The sequence below is a fragment of the Carassius auratus genome, chromosome 20 (assembly GCF_003368295.1).
Source record: "Carassius auratus strain Wakin chromosome 20, ASM336829v1, whole genome shotgun sequence".
NCBI lineage: Eukaryota > Metazoa > Chordata > Actinopteri > Cypriniformes > Cyprinidae > Carassius > Carassius auratus.
Window position 1 is genome coordinate 23,985,984 of NC_039262.1, and position 18,064 is coordinate 24,004,047.

Below are 18,064 nucleotides of genomic sequence, written 5' to 3' on the forward strand. Positions count from 1 at the left end.
TAATTTTAAGTATATCTCTGTGGAGAACATAAAGCCCATTTCTGAGAAGTACATAAAAAGTAAATAAAAACATATTTTCCTATTCTTAGTTTAAAAGAAGTATACTTATAGCCCTCTTTTCGTAAGGGTTGGATTAACGTTGAATTAGGTGTTGATTTTGCAAAGTGAATCAACATTGTTTCACTGTTGTACCTTTCACCATGTGTAAATACAACTGTACATTCAATTATAGCCTAGTTTACATGTAGATAAACACTGTACATTATAAACATTAAAAATCAAATGACTGGCAGCAATGGCTTGACAATCAACTTCAATAACTACCACATGCTCAAAATTGTAAAATTGCAGTTTTATTTTTGAAACATACTGTATAAAACAGATGAAAACATTCCCAAACTTTATTTTCGCAGTGTTTATGCATGGATGTATTGTTAAAACCTGTAGAAGAACAATCAAAACACAATAATATTTAAAGGTTTCTGTAAAATAATATGTATATTTTGTGCAGCACTTGAACAAAAAAAGAGAAACCCTTGTACTTTTATGACTAAAACCAGCTGATCTCTTATTTTGGTGGAAAACTATAATTTCTGTTAAAAACATGCTTTACTTGTGTCTCATGACAAGAGAATTGTACATCTGTGCAGTGAAAATGTGTTGAACAGTAGGGAAGGGAACCTGCAACCAGGGGCGTCGTATGGGGAGGGACTGTTAGGATGATTCCAAGGGCCGAGCGTGAGAGGGGGCACCCCGTGGTGGTGGGGGGTTTTCTAACAAGGAGAAACCCTCCCCGCCCCAGACTTTTTTACAACGGGGAATGCAGAATGTGATTTCTACTGAAGGGGACCCTAAAATGTTAGAACCAGCAGCCTCGTGTATATAGTGTGGCTGTAATTCGGGTGATCCTTGAAATTGTCCCAGCTCGAGGTCCTTTCTGACGCCATCCCCTCCACTCTCTCCCCCCTGTGCCCTTTCTGTACTGTTCTGTACTGTCCTGTATCGACAAAAACACCAAAAATAAATCCTCATAAAATATCAACTTTGATATTGTCAAATATTTTTAACTGAAATCAAAACAAATCACACAATATTTTCACTTTACAGTTCAATAAAAAGTGGGGTCGGAAAGAAAGTGCAAAACAATATTTATTAAACACTTATTTAATGTATTCAGATGAAAGTTTACAATATTACATTATTCAAAAGCAATGTTTTCAGAGCTGTACTGTACTTAAATGTACTCAAATGTAATGAATGCATAAAAAGCTCAAGTACACCAATTTATTTATTACAGCATTATAATAATCAGCATTGATTTAAAACATATAAAAAGTTCACCGACATACACGTTATGTTAAATAGCTTTAATTACTAATTTTATTCTCAAAAGCTGAAAACAAAGTCTGGAGTTATGGTTATGGTTAAAAGTTATGGTCTGAAATAGAATGCATTATTATGATTTAAGAATTAAAATTGTCACTATTAATGTTAGGGGATCCTGCAGTCTCAAGTCAAGTCAAGTCACCTTTATTTATACGGCGCTTTAAACAAAATACATTGCGTCAAAGCAACTGAACAACATTAATTAGTAAAACAGTGTCAATAATGCAAAATAACAGTTGAAGGCAATTCATCATTGAATTCAGTGATGTCATCTCTGTTCAGATTAAATTGTATCTTTGCAATCAAATCAACGATATCGCTGTAGATGAAGTGACCCCAACTAAGCAAGCCAGAGGCGACAGCGGCAAGGAACCGAAACTCCATCACTGACAGAATGGAGACAAAACCTTGGGAGAAACCAGGCTCAGTCGGGGGGCCAGTTCTCCTCTGACCAGTCGAAAACAGCAGTTCAATTCCAGGCTGCAGCAAAGTCAGATTGTGCAGAAGAATCATCTGTTTTTTTTTGAGGTCTTGTAACAGACTAATATTAGCATAGATGCCATTCTTCTAATGATGTAGCAAGTACATCAGGTGTTATGGGAAGTGTTAATGTTCCGGTTTACCTAATTAATGCAGCCTAAAAATCCTTTAACAGACTTGACTCAAGACTTGCTTGCTACTAAAAGTAGAGCCTAGTGAAAAATAAATACTAAGATGTATTTGAAATACATTTATTTCATGCTAAGTATTACAAATACATTTACATATTTATATAAGCAATAAAAATACCCTGCAATTAGTAAATATATTTATATTTATATACAGGTCCTTCTCAAAAAAATTTGCATATTGTGATAAAAGTTCATTATTTTCCATAATGTAATCATAAAAAATTAACTTTCATATATTTTAGATTCATTGCACACCAACTGAAATATTTCAGGTCTTTTATTGTTTTAATACTGAAGATTTTGGCATACAGCTCATGAAAACCCAAAATTCCTATCTCAAAAAATTAGCATATTTCATCCGACCAATAAAAGAAAAGTGTTTTTAATACAAAAAAAGTCAACCTTCAAATATTATAATGTTATGTGCTCAATACTTGGTTGGGAATACTTTTGCAGAAATGACTGCTTCAATGCGGCGTGGCATGGAGGCAATCAGCCTGTGGCACTGCTGAGGTGTTATGGAGGCCCAGGATGCTTCGATAGCGGCCTTAAGCTCAGCAAGAGTGTTGGGTCTTGCGTCTCTCAACTTTCTCTTCACAATATCCCACAGATTCTCTATGGGGTTCAGGTCAGGAGAGTTGGCAGGCCAATTGAGCACAGTTATACCATGGTCAGTAAACCATTTACCAGTGGTTTTGGCACTGTGAGCAGGTGCCAGGTCGTGCTGAAAAACGAAATCTTCATCTCCATAAAGCTTTTCAGCAGATGGAAGCATGAAGTGCTCCAAAATCTCCTGATAGCTAGCTGCATTGACCCTGCCCTTGATAAAACACAGTGGACCAACACCAGCAGCTGACATGGCACCCCAGACCATCACTGAATGTGGGTACTTGACACTGGATTTCAGGCATTTTGGCATTTCCTTCTCCCCAGTCTTCCTCCAGACTCTGGCACCTTGATTTCCGAATGACATGCAAAATTTGCTTTCATCCGAAAAAAGTACTTTGGACCACTGAGCAACAGTCCAGTGCTGCTTCTCTGTAGCCCATTTCCTGCACATGCCTGTGCACAGTGGCTCTGGATGTTTCTACTCCAGACTCAAGGTCTGGAATCGGTCCTTCTCCACAATTTTCCTCAGGGTCCGGTCACCTCTTCTCGTTGTGCAGTGTTTTTTGCCTCACTTTTTCCTTCCCACAGACTTCCCACTGAGGTGCCTTGATACAGCACTCTGGGAACAGCCTATTCGTTCAGAAATTTCTTTCTGTGTCTTACCCTCACGCTTGAGGGTGTCAATGATGGCCTTCTGGACAGCAGTCAGGTCAGCAGTCTTACCCATGATTGCAGTTTTGAGTAATGAACCAGGCTGGGAGTTTTTAAAAGCCTCGGGAATCTTTTGCAGGTGTTTAGAGTTAATTAGTTGATTCAGATGATTAGGTTAATAGCTCGTTTAGAGAACCTTTTCATGATATGTTAATTTTTTGAGATAGGAATTTTGGGTTTTCATAAGCTGTATGCCAAAATCATCAGTATTAAAACAATAAAAGACCTGAAATATTTCAGTTGGTGTGCAATGAATATAAAATATATGAAAGTTAAATTTTTATCATTACATTATGGAAAATAATGAACTTTTATCACGATATGCAAATTGTTTGAGAAGGACCTGTATATTATACTTAATATTAATATCAAAAATGTTAATGGATTTAAACTATACTTAGTATGAATTTAATTTAATTTATCCATCTTTTCCTTAGTAGCCAGTAAGCAGCGCCATGATGGATTTTAACTTCTATTTGGGTGCTCTTATGTTCAGAAATACATGTTAAAGGGGGGGTGAAATGCTCGTTTTCACTCAATATCCTGTTAATCTTGAGTACCTATAGAGTAGTACTGCATCCTTCATAACTCCAAAAAGTCTTTAGTTTTATTATATACATAAGAGAAAGATAGTCTGTACCGATTTTTCCTGGAAAAACACGACCGGCTGGAGGCGTGACATGTGGGCGGAGCTAAAGAATCACGAGCGCGAGTAGGCTTTTGCGTTGAGAGCGTTGATTACAGTGAGGACAAAACCAAACAAAACAAACCATGGCTAACAGTCAGATTCAGCGTATATTTATGATCCAGAATCAGATTCAGAGGCTGATATTTAACAAGAGCAGCATCAGCAACGAAGTTTCTATGTGGTGTATGTACTGAAACTGTATATATTTGCTTAGCGGTTTTGGAAAATGACTTCCAGAGTTCCACTTTGTCGTCTTTTTTTTTTTTTAAGCTGTACATGTGGAAAGTGCTGTTTGATGACAATATTGCATGTTGTTTACTTGATGTGCTTTCGCGCCGATAGCTAAGTTAACAACAAAGAGATATTTGAAGCAGTTTTACTCACCGCATGCGGTTCCAACACACGATCATGACCCTTTTTCGTTGGGACTGCATTATCCTTAAGAAATATACGATGTGCAAATCCGGCGTCAAACTGGGCCTTGTTTGTAAAACAAGCATCTTCGAAATGCAGGGAACAAACACAAACACTTGCACAACTCCGTTGATGCTCTGTAAAAATAAACTCCATCCACTGGTCCCTTAATGCTGTTTCTCTTTTGGTAATCTATGCAGGGTTGTCTTGCCCTGGCAACCAAAAACACACTCCTTTTGTGACATTTCGCGACGCTCTCGCTCTGATCAGTGAATGTCTGTTGTGCTCTCAGTGCCCTGCTATACGGGAGTGCGCGCTCTTCACACAGAGCCATACTCGACAAACCGGAAGGAGTATTTTTGGAACAGAAATACTCCTTCAAACGTACAACTTAATTTTTGAAACTTTGTCCATGTTTAGAATGAGAATCCAACTCTTTAACAGTGTAAAAAACTCATTATGCATGAAATAGCATTTCACCCCCCCCCCCCCCTTAAAACGGGGTAAAAATGATAGACTGAATTTAAAATTTTCCATTTAACTAAATATAGTTGTTGGCTGCCACAGTATGGGAAAAGCGTAAGGATTTCCTGTAAAATACTTTTTTTGAGTAACTGACTGTGTCTGCATGGCTTGCAGATCTTAAGTTAAAATACTGTGTGTGAAATAATAAAATAATGTGATGAAACTATGGTGCCGTGTGCTTTTTAAAATTCATAGGTTTAACATTATATTATTGGCTCTGAAAATATGTTTCCAGTCAGGAGACACTTCCACGCTCAGAAAAAGGTGGATATACTTTTTACAGTATAACTTTTTTCTAGAGGAGCAATTTAGAATGACATTTATTTTGATGAAAACCTGTGATATTATCGAGGTTAAATCAAAAAAAAAAAAAAAAAAATCTGAGCCTGAACTTTTTTCCGGGGGTTGGGGGTTACGGGGGCGGACAAAGGGTTATTTGGCAAACAAACAAAAAAGAAAATGATTTTCCTTTAAATTAATTAGTAACGTATCTGCCATTGCCATTAGCCCTTGACAGGCTCAGACTACAGAGTATGGTGGGATATTTGAAGCAGCAATAACAAGAAATGTTACTCACTACAATATGGTGCAAACATTTGTAACATTTAGGTTGCTTTTGATTTCAAGTTTTGCTGGTTAGCTTTATCCTTAACGGGGTGCAAGATGACCTACAATCTAAAACATGAAATTTCTGAAATTGTTTTGTTCAAAAGAAATAAGATTTTTGGCTTAACCGATATGGCGGTGTTTTCGTGTTTTTTGTCTTGTGAGTCGCAGTGTTTTTGTACATCATCGTCGTTGTCTACCTGTCTGTAAGCGCAAATACAGTCGCGAGTTTCTGCTCGATGTCGGCAGAACCGCATTTTTACAGTTAAACTCTGCGCACGCGGAACAGCTTTGGGATCTCGGTCTGCTACGGAGGCCTTCACCATCACCGACACCCACTACTGCATCTCGCCCACAGCGGAGGCGCCACAAGCGGTGTGAGAGGAAGCAGATGAGGGGTAAACACGGAGGTATCCGGGCTAGGCTAACGGCTAACCCACACAAGCCATCTATCCCCACCATCGTACTGGCTAACGTACGCTCGTTGGACAATAAACTGTACTACATTCGATTACTACGTCCAACTCAAGAGGAATGTAAGAGACTGTTTTGGTTTTGTGTTCACGGAAACGTGGCTCAGCAACAGTGTTCCAGATTGCGCTATTCAGCTCGACCAGCTGACGTGCTATCGAGCGGACAGAGCTCTTGTCGCGGGAGGAAAAACCCACGGCATCAATAAATGTTGTGATCTGCAAACACTGCTCACCCCTGGTGGAGTTTATGATTATTAAGTGCCAGCCGTTCTATCTGCCGAGGGAATATACTGCTATACTGCTCATTTCGGTGTACATTCCCCAGTTCAACATCATCAGCAACAGGAACGACGCATTAAATGAACTGTACCAGCACATCAGTGAGCAGCAGACAGCACACCCCGATGCTTTTCTCATCATAGCTGGGGATTTCAACCATGCTGACCTAAAGAATGTGTTTCCAAAAATACAACAACACATTAACTTTCCAACACGAGGTATTAACATTTTGGACTTTGTTTACACCACACAGAGAGGAGCTTACAAAGCCTTCCCCCTCCCCCACCTCGGAGCCTCAGATCACTGTCATGCTAATGCCTGCATACAAACCGCTCATTAAAGTCGCCAAACCAGTTCAAAAACAGATTCAAGTGTGGTCAAGACTCCTTCAACACAACTGACTTGGACATGTTTAAGCAGGCTGCCACATGCAACAACACCACTGACCTCCAGGAGTACTCAGAGACTGTCACTGCCTACATCAACAAGTGTATTGATGATGTAACGGTCACAAAAACCATCACTGTCCGGGCCAACCAGAAGCCATCGATGACAGGGGAGGTCTACAGACTCCTGAAGACACGGAACGCTGCCTTCAGAACTGGAGATGAGGTGGGCCTGAGAACAGCTAGGGCCAACCTGTCCCGTGGCATCAGAGAGGCTAAGAGACAGCACTCCAGGAGGATAGCTCATCAATTCAGCGACAGCAGAGACACTAGGAACCTGTGGCAGGGGATACAGACCATTACAGACTACAAGCCCCCACCACGGACCTGTGACAACAACATCTCTCTGCTGAACAAGCTGAACACCTTCTTCGCTCGCTTTGAGCAACAAAACATCACCACTGCACAGAAGACTCCACCTCCTCCTGGTGACCAGGTGATGATGCTGACCTCAGACAGCGTGAGGAGATCCTTCAGCAGGATCAATGCACGCAAAGCTCCGGGTCCTGACAGCATCCCTGGGCGTGTACTGAAAGACTGTGCAGCAGAACTCACTGATGTCTTCACAGACATTTTCAACATCTCACTTAGTCAGGCTGTTGTTCCCACATGTTTCAAAACTATCACTTTTCCACAGTTCCGAAGAAGCCATCTCCATCCTGCTTCAATGACTACCGTCCTGTTGCACTTACCCCCATCCTCATGAAGTGCTTTGAATGGCTCGTCATGCATCACATCAAGTCTGCCCCCCCCCCTCCCTGGACCCCTTCCAGTTTGCATATCGGTCCAACCAGTCGACCGATGATGCCATCGCCACTACCCTCCACTCAGCACTCACACATCTGGACAAAAAGTACTCATATGTCAGAATGCTGTTCATAGACTTCAGTTCAGCATTCAACACAATCATCCCTCAACAGCTCATTTACAAACTGATTCAGCTGGGGCTCAACACTTCGCTGTGTAACTGGCTGTTGGACTTTCTGACTGGAAGACCTCAGGCAGTACGGGGTTGGCAGCAACACATCCAGCACCATCACACTGAACACTGGGGTCCCCCAAGGATGTGTGCTGAGCCCCCTCCTCTTCACTCTGCTGACCCATGACATCACACAACTCCAACCTCTTTATTAAGTTTGCAGATGACACGACTGTGGTGGGTCTCATTAGCAAGAAAGATGAAACAAACTACAGGAGCGAGGTGAGCCACCTGGCCAAGTGGTGCAGTGACAAAAATCTCTCTCTGAACGTGGAGAAGACAAAGGAGATTGTTGTAAACTTCAGGAGAGCACACACTAAGTACGTTCCTCTGACCATCACCGGTGAGACTGTGGAGAGAGTGAGCATCACATCACAGAGGACCTCTCCTGGACTGAAAACACCACAGCACTGGCCAAGAAATCACAACAGCATCTCTGCTTCCTCCGCAAACAGAAGAGAGTCAGAGCCCCGGCCCCCATTATGTACACCTTCTACAGAGGCACCATCGAGAGCATCCTGACGAGCTGCATCACTGTGTGGGATGGCACCTGCAACACGTCCTGCCAAAAGACTCTGCAACGCATAGTTAGAGCAGATGAGAAGATCATTGGTGTCTCTCTCCCCTCCCTCCAGGACATTTATGGAACCAGTCTCACCCGCAAAGCCCTCTGCATCACAGGTGATCCCACACACCCATCACACAGCTTCTTCAGTCTGCTGCCATCAGGGAGGAGACTGCGGAGTCTCCAGGCCAGGACCAGCAGACTGAAGGACAGCTTCATCCACCAGGCTGTCAAGAAGCTGAATTCCCTCCCGAACTTGCCCCCCCTCCCCTCTTCTGCCCCAGGCACCACTGAACTATGACCCCCCCCCCCTCACACACACACACACACACCACACACCTCACACAAACACATTCAGCATGGAACTGACGTCATTCCACTACCTCATCAGTCAGTTAAATAAAATAACTGCTCTTGAGCCCTTTGTCAATTGTCACTTTAATCAGACTTTCATCAAGTTTTTTTTTTTGCACTAAAAAATCTTTTATCTGCACTGTTGTTCACTTCATTGATTTGCACTCTATCTGTCATTTGCCTTGCGCTGCTTTATTTAACTTTATTTTTAATTTTATTATATGCCTTTTTTTTTACATTCCCTTATTGTATAGTTGTTAGGGGTGTAACGGTACTCAAAAATCACGGTTCAGTACGTTCCTCGGTTTTAAAGTCACTGTTCGGTTCATTTTCGGTACAGTAAGGGAAAGAAATGCAAACATTAAACTGCAGGTTGTTTATTACTATAAACTTTTTTTAAACAATTTGTTTACATACTTTTTAATAAAATATATATAAAATAAAAAAAAAAGAATAAGAAATAAAATACTGCTGCAAAGTTCTCCACTAAATAAAATACTCTCAGTCTCAAACCAATATCATATAATAAAATATAATGAAAAATATAAATAAATAACTATGATTACAGTGCCAATTTTCCCAAAGTGTAAAGTGCAGCATCAACACTTTCAGTTTTTAGACCTGCTCAGATTTTGTTATAGCGTTGGACCGATCCGAATCAAGAGCAAAGGTCTGTTTAAATGCCGACGGGAGCTGCATTATTTTTTTCCTATAGTTGTAGACACTCGCGTGATGCCTTTTGAAAACATTAGTATTAGTATTAGTATTGATGGCAAAATAGACTATGTTTGACAGGTGCAATATTTGAAAATCGATAATTATTCATTTATTTTTTTAATTACATTTATATCTGAATATATGTCAAACTATAGACTTTCAAACATCAAAGTGTCATGAATTAATATGTATTTTTGTACAAAATGACATATAAACATATTTTACGCATGAAAAATAGGCGTCGGTTCTATTTCTAGAATGCGCGCATCTCACAAATTAAAAACGGACACGCCATGCATCTAGTGTGTCGCCGGCCTTAGAATCAGCTGCAGGGCGGGATTTGCGCTGAACGCGGAGACTTCCGCCACTTAATATGTTCGTTTGGAAACACGAAAATGAACCTATGTTCCATATACAAAATATTGCATTCGGAAATGGTCCGGTACAAATACACGTACCGTTACACCCCTAATAGTTGTATCTACATTTTATATCTGATCTAGATTTTTAGGCTTTAATGTTAATGTTATCTGTATGCACCGGGGTCTGAGAGTAACGCAATTTCGATTCTCTGTATGTATGTACTGTACATGTGGAAATTGACAATAAAGCAGACTTGACTTGACTTGACTTAACTAATGGTAAATTAAATATTAGGAAATTAATATAAAATATTGTTATTATTGTGGAAGATTTTTATTAGTAAGATTTTAATCTATCAAGAATAATCAATGTGAATCAAGCCATTTTTGTTGCTAGTTGTTTTTCCATTATAATCCTATAGGTAATGGAGAGAAAGTTGCCTACACCCTGGAATTTACAAAACTGAGGAAAAACATATGGCCAGAAAGGGCCTTTCGTTATACCAAAACAAGTAGGGGCCCTCCTCCCTAGGGAGGGATCAAAATTGCAAGCATAAGGAAAAGTTTGACTATTTGGAAACACCCTGTATAGGGTATATAATGAGATGCAACCTAGCATTTCGACAGATTTCCTTGCAGGGACCTCTCGGCTTTGTTTTGCTTAAAATAAAGTCTTTTCTTCTGAGAGAAAAATCCCTGACTGAGTTTGATCCTTTGGAGAACCGGCAAAATACACCACAGATTTGGCACCCCAGATGGGACTGGAAAGGAGCAGAGTGGACGACTGCTTTTGAGCTGACTGATGAGCAACACACACACAGTGGTGGCCACCATAGAATAAGGTAAGCATTTTTGCTTCTATAATTAGTGTGTGTTGTTGACTGGTCAGCTCTGAGTGGTAAGGACACTTAAAATCTGCTCTTCCAAATTTAGAAAAATAATATGATATCTAAATTGAAAAAGGGGTTTTACTCCAGAAGAAATAACTGCATGCACATATTTGGGTTATTAATAGGAAGGCCTTGGAAGGCAACCTCGATTTAAGACAAATATGGTGTAGGCAGAAAGACATGGCATGCTGTGTGTCTGTGTTTATCGGATAGCTGGGCCTAGGTAGGACAGTGATAAACGGATAAGCAGATTAAGGAATCGCGAGGAAAAGTCCCACGGATATCGCTTCGAGAATGTATAAGTGAAATTCTCGAAGGACAGAAATAGGTGGGCCCTTAAGGAGCTCTAGGTGAGCTGTGTTTTGTTGTGTGGATGTATTTGTGTCCGGACAAATGAATGGGTGAACAAATAAATTCTGTGTTGGGTGGGTAAAAGTTGCGCACCATTCTTGGACTGTCACTTCAGGGTGGCTGGGTGGAGTTGGACGCAACTAGTATCCACTTGAGAGGGATGAATGTATGATGAGCCTTGATAATAAAAGGACAATTAATGACTGATTATCCCTTAGATAAAGGGAAAAAGTATGCAAGAATAAGCACTCTGGCTCAATAAAGAGTGCAGAAAGTGTGAATGAGGTTAGGAAATTAGCATCAATAAAGTTTGAACCAAGATCTATAATAGATTTTTGCATTTAGGATGTCTGTGTGAAATGGGAGAACATTTTCTGAGCCCAGTGTAGTGGGAGTGAGAACAAAGGAGGACGTTTCCACAGTAAAGTTGTATTACATGGGTGGAGCAAGAGGTGCTCTCCCCTCCTGGACCATCACTTGGGAGTGATCAAGTTACAGAGACGGGGGTGGCTGATGTTGAGAAAGGAATGCAGGAGCCCTAAAACAATAAAGTCAACTGTATGAAGGTTGTTTTAGAGAAAAATAAATACAAATGTTCCAAGAAATGGACTAATATAGAAATGGCAGATATGGTGGAATATAGAAATAATAATAAATTAATTAAAATAAGATATGCATTTATTATTTAATAACTTGTCTGAATAGATTAATTTAAAAGATGCACGTGCTTAAAACTTTTTTTTAATACGTGAAAACATCTAGAATTTGTATCTTGTTATCCCTGGGACACAGTATGAAAGTTAATCCATTACAGAGTTTCAGAGATTGGGCTTGTGTAAATGTAAAAAATAAAAGAAATAACTTGTGCAATGTGGAATGAAAGCAAGATTGGGTGACCAAGTTAATAGACATTTTGATTCAAAAGCTATAGGCATTTTACAATAGGAAGGAAACTAGTTGCTTAAAGAATTAAATTTAATTATTTTATTTACAATAATAGGAATTCTTTTATGTTGGTTAGGAAACATTAATTCACAAATACCAGATTATTCTGAATCATGTATGCAAATTTAGAAGAAAAATGATGATTGAAGTCTTTATTTTACCATATGCATGTCTGACTGTTATAAAAAAAGGTTTATTTTATTTTATTGCAGTATACTTAGATAATAAAGGTAGCTGATTTCTGCATTTTGCAAAGAAGAAAAATGCTTGCTATTTTCCTGCAATGAAGAACTTGCTTTACTAACAAAGAATAAGAGAACTGCTGTTTTCAACCAGATGATTTTGTTTTTATTAAGGGACCACTGAAAGAAGAGGTTGAAAAGTGAAAATTAGAAAAAGAGCTGATTGCTCAGAAACAATTTGGTCAGAAGTTACATAGGTACATTTGATTAATGCAGTCTCTGAGTGATAAACTTTCAGATGATTTCTGGAACAGTATCTTGACAAAGGAAAGCAATGCAATGGAGTCTGTCTAGGAATGGCAAAGCAGCAAACACAGCTGCAGAGAGAAGAAGAGGGAGGGGCTGATGGATGTTCCCCTCCCCTCCTGAAAGAGAAGAACACACTGCAGCATGGAGAAAGAAAGAATTAAAGCAGGAAAAGGTGAATCTTTCACTTGAGACTTTTCCTGAGGGTGAAAAGAACATTATGAAATGCAAAACTCTGGCAGAAAGAAACCAGAAGCCAGACTGAGAAGAAGCAGAAAAACAACGGAGACCGTACACCACAACATCAGGTCTTTGAGTGCCATCACAGACTGACGACCCAGTACAACAGCCCAGGCTGATGATCTGACCAGAAGGACTTCCATCCCTTCTGTGCACAGGTGCTGCATATTCAATGAACAATATAGAGACTGCTTCAAATGTTAATTATTTTATTTGATTATTTTATTTACTATGTTTTAATCTTGATTATTCACTGGTCTCACAGCACTTCCTTAAATTCTGTGTTTTAACTAACTCTCTCAATCTGCTTTTCAATAGGTTCCAGTCCAGCCTCATGTCTTAAAGAAAAATTAATTTTGACAGACAGAAGTGAGTACTTGACTCACCAATCAGATAAACATGGAGCTGGATTTGGCATAGTAAGACAGTTTCATTAAACAACTAGGAGAAAGTGCACAACTGAATACTTGACAACAATGCTGAGCTCTTTGGGAAAGAATAGAATAAATAAATAAAATAAAAAAGGGTATCTTGATGAACAATAGAAAAAATATATATTGTTGAGAAAATAGAAATATTGGTCACTCCATTTTGTTTAAAGGTAATTTTCTAAGGTAAAACTGAATAAAATAATAATGAATAAAAAAATCATGTAATCACATATACTGTCATCACTAGGGATAACAAAATGGAAATGTTGATGGCCATGGATCCAAGATTTACAGAGATCTCCAATCCTCTTCTCAGAGTTGCTCATGAGCAATAACAAAAAAGTATTTCGTGTTTCGTGTCTTAGGTCATCAATGTGTACTTACGATGGGGAATTGTTTAATTTGGACTCTGTGCATGCTTTTTCAGGTGGTGACCATAGACCTCAGATCATATTACCCTACTTAAAAAGGTTTTCAATGACAAAGTTGTCCTTGCAAGTACAAGAGAAGATGTACCTTCAGTCTCGTGTAACTTGTTTCTTGATCAATCTTGCTTCAAGACTGTGCTGTGTGCAGATGAATCCACTAGAGGACGTAACTGACTGTGATCTTCAGTTCACTGTGAACATGACAAACTACATCAAGACCAATAACCAAAAATATCAGCATGTTTACTTTCTACTGCTGATAAAGCTTTCTGATTAAAAAAAATAACAACAACAGATACTTAGTTTCAGATGAGTTTACATTAAGACCAATAAATCAAACTCAAGAACTATTTGATAACTTAATTATATGTCTCTTTTGCTGAATAATTTAATAATCTTTAATCAAATGTATTTAAACAAAAATTACATTATATTAAGTAAGTAATGCCTGTTTGTGGGCATTTAATGTTACATATATTGTTAAAAGGCACTCTCACGAAACTGTAAACCATTTTAATTTTTAATAAATGTTTGTTTTAATCAGAATATTAACCAACATCACTGTTCATTACCATTTAAATGGATTATATGAAAAACCTAACACTAACTGAACCTGCTTCCACTGACGTATTGTGATATTAAGTATTTAATAAAACGATTGTGTTCATGGTTTGTGTTTTTTTCTTCTTTTTTATAATTTAGGACAACATGCAGAATTTTCACTTATTCTCTCTTCAAACCTGTTGTCACAGTCTGTTGTTTTGAACTGTGACTTTTCCTATAGAGTGAAATAACCTAAGCTATCTTGATGCCTAAGATGTTGTCACTGTTTTAAAATCACTGTATACTGTATATATTGTAAAACAGTAAACTAGCTCAACAAATCTACTGAGAGGTCATTTATTTTTTCTTGGAGATTTCAGAGAACACTATAAACCCCCAGAGAAAATATCATAAGACAGAGAGGAGAAAACTAAAAACACACGAGGATATCAGGCTATTTCTTTGCATGATTACATACCTGGCCCATACCTCATCCGTCAGTACAGTCAGAACTGCTTAATTGTCTGTTCATTATTTCTGTTTTGGATAATTTTCCGTTTTTCTATTCATATATATGACCCTGGACAACAAAACCAGTCACAGGTAGCACTGGTATATTAAACAGTAGCTAACAAAACATATATGGGTCAAAATTATAGATTTTTCTTTTATGCCAAAAATCATTAGTATATTAAGTAAAGATCATGTTCCATGAAGATATTTTTCCAAATTTCCTATCGTAAATATATCAAAACTTAATATTTTATTAGTAATATGCATTGCTAAGAACTTCAAATTTAAAGGGGGGGTGAAATGCTATTTCATGCATACTGAGTTTTTTACACTGTTAAAGAGTTGGATTCCCATGCTAAACATGGACAAAGTTTCAAAAATTAAGTTTGAGGAGTATTTTTGTTCCCAAAATACTCCTTCCGGTTTGTCACAAGTTTCTGAAAGTTTTTTTTGAAGTATGGCTCTGTGTGACGTTAGATGGAGCGGAATTTCCTTATATGGGTCCTAGGGCACTTCTCCCGGAAGAGCGCGCGCTCCCGTAGAGCAGAGCACTGAGAGCACAACAGACATTTACTGATCAGAGCGAGAGCGTCGCGAAATGTCACAAAAGGAGTGTGTTTTTGGTTGCCAGGGCAAGACAACCCTGCAGATTACAAAAAAAAAAATACAGGATTAAGGGACCAGTGGATGGAGTTTATTTTTACAGAGCATCAACGGAGTTGTGCAAGTGTTTGTCCCCTGCATTTCGAAGATGCTTGTTTTACAAACAAGGCCCAGTTTGACGACGGATTTGTGTATCGTTTATTTCTTAAGGATAATGCAATCCCAATGAAAAAGGGTCACGATCGTGTGTTGGAACCGCAGGCGGTGAGTAAATTGCTTCAAATATCTCTGCCTCCTTGTTAGTGCGTCCGCCTCCCTTCGGAGACCCGGGTTCGAGCCCCGCTCGGAGCGAGTCGTTGCTGCTGCTGTTCTCATTCAGTTTCAGCTTCGGAATCTGATTCTGGATCATAAATAAACGGCTGAATCTGACTGTTAGCCATGGTTTGTTTTGGATGATGGTTTTTTTCCTCATGGTAATGTCACAACTTCCAAACGCTCTCAACGCAAAAGCCTACTGGCTCTCGTGATTCTTTAGCTCCGCCCACACATCACGCCTCTGGGTGCTCGTGTTTTTCCGGGAAAAATCGGTACAGACTATCTTTCTCTTATGAATATAATAAAACTAAAAACTTTTTGGAGTTATGAAGGATGCAGTACTACTCTATAGGTACTCAAGATTAACAGGATATTGAGTGAAAACGGGCATTTCACCCCTTTAAATACGATTTAAAGAATCTTGATTAATAACCCTTATGACTGGTTTTGTGGTCCAGGGTCACAGATGTTCAAAGCTTGTACGTATTATAACCTTGTCAAAGGTATGCACAATCTTTTCTCAAATTCTTGCAGCATAACTGTGAATTGATTTCAATAAAATATATTATACATTAGATAATCGAAACAGTTAGTAGGTGGCAATGAGTAACTTCTGTTTTAATGAGTGAGTGACCGTTCATCAGTCGAATCGTTCAAAAACGCAGATTAATTCAGTGTAAAAATATAACACGTTTCAAAATTATATTTTTGTATGTAATACAGCCTAACTATATGTAACACTTCCAACGTGAGCAACCATGTCAAGCGATTAAAAAATGAACATAACAAAAGGCTGTTTTCGCTAACTTGTTATGTTAATAGCTGTTTGCTAGCTACAAGGTGCTGTTGGTTAGATTACACAATATTATTATACCTTCTCATCCTGTTTTAATCTTTTTACTCTCCTCGTTGACCATTAATGCCAAAATCGTCTGTTGGGTAGCGATTTTCTTCGTTTTTAACGTCGAGTGTGTTCTCTCCCCGTCAAACAGCAGTCATACACTAAAACAGCTCTCAACACTGAGTGAGTAAAAGTGCGAAGCATTTGGCCGTTATCAATTTGTGCAGTGGTAGGATTTTGGTATTTTTCCTGATTTATTATGAACAACTCACATTTATAATAAATGTATATAATAACAAAAATAGCAGTAGTAATAATAATAATAATACATCAAATAAAATGTACATAAAAAAAAAAAAATACACATTGTACATAAATATTAATGGTTGTGCTTGCTATTATTTTTATATTGTTAAAGATAAATGTTACAATCTTCATTCTTGCAAATATGACGGTGCTATTTTTTTTTTAAATAGTCAGTAATTAAATAAATCATGCAAGAAGAATGACGTCAAGCTGCCATCAACCTGTGAAGTGACCTGAAGTGAAGCGGTCAGACTGATAAAGGGCATCTTTGCTTGACAGCCAAAACCTTGACCTAAAATCACCTCATTTACAGAGTTGCAAAGTATACTGTAAGTTATATAGTTGACCAACAACTTAGGCTGCTGTACTCTGCAAATCTTATATTCACTTATTGTATTCATTTTTGCAATAAATGAAGCTATCTTTTTAAATAAACATTTATTTCTATAATGGTTTTAAATAATTTTAATATTTATAGCAGATGTGTCTTTTCAAGAGAATTTTCAGCCAATGAGACCAGTGGGTGTGGTCAATTATTACGTCATAATGGTCGCTGCATTCCATAGAACGTTCGGTGAGTAGTCTATAAATATGAGTGCAGATGGATCTTGCAATTGTAGCGAGTTTTGGCGAATGATCGTGAGTATACTCTACATCTGAATTAGATTTTTTCTATACAATTTTCATAACTTGGAGAAAAATATGCTTTTGATAAACAGGTGTGCTACACACTGGAGGTCTAATTGGAAATTTTTATGTTGGCTGACATGGAAATTAATAATGATGGAAGCTATGACCGATTTGAGTAATAATATATTTTTCTAACATATAGTTGAGTAACATTTTGCAGTAAATCAAAGGAACAAATACTATGACCATTTTAATCATTTATTCATTAATATAGAGATATGTAATTATCTTGTCTATGTGAGAAACTCAATCCACCCCTCCTTTAGTATGATAAATTCTGAAAGCTGATACTGAAAGCTTTAACCCTCTAAGTTTAATAGATATCTCTTACAATGACCAGAAGAAGGTATACATTTACAATATAAGCATCTGAGTTATGCACATTAATTGGTAAAATAATATTAATAAAGACTCCACTTGTGGACCCCCACTGTGCATGGACATACACTGTAAAGCTGTACCTGTAAAAGAAAAAGAACTAACATCAACTTCCAGGCTCTTAAATGTGTTCTATCATATATCTCTTGCCTTTCTCTTTTCTGCCACAGCGTTTAACAGATAAAGGCAGTATTGTTCATTTCTTTGATCATCTTTCACTATTGTATCACACATCAAAATGACTATGTCAACCATCCCCATCAACTTCCCTGAGAGTGCAGTGCAGTCCTCATCTTCTGAGCTCTCAGATGAGCTCA

General features: G+C 38.3%; 1 long non-coding RNA gene across 1 annotated transcript; it reads right to left on the reverse strand.

Annotated features, from left to right (window-relative positions):
* Positions 1 to 411: 411 nt before the first annotated feature.
* Positions 412 to 16,443, reverse strand: LOC113037862 (uncharacterized). Its single transcript, XR_003274696.1, has 3 exons — positions 16,407 to 16,443; positions 13,647 to 13,749; positions 412 to 997 (listed from the first exon to the last, which is right to left on the reverse strand). It is a non-coding gene; the product is annotated as an uncharacterized LOC113037862 (long non-coding RNA).
* Between the last annotated feature and the right edge of the window lie 1,621 nt (positions 16,444 to 18,064).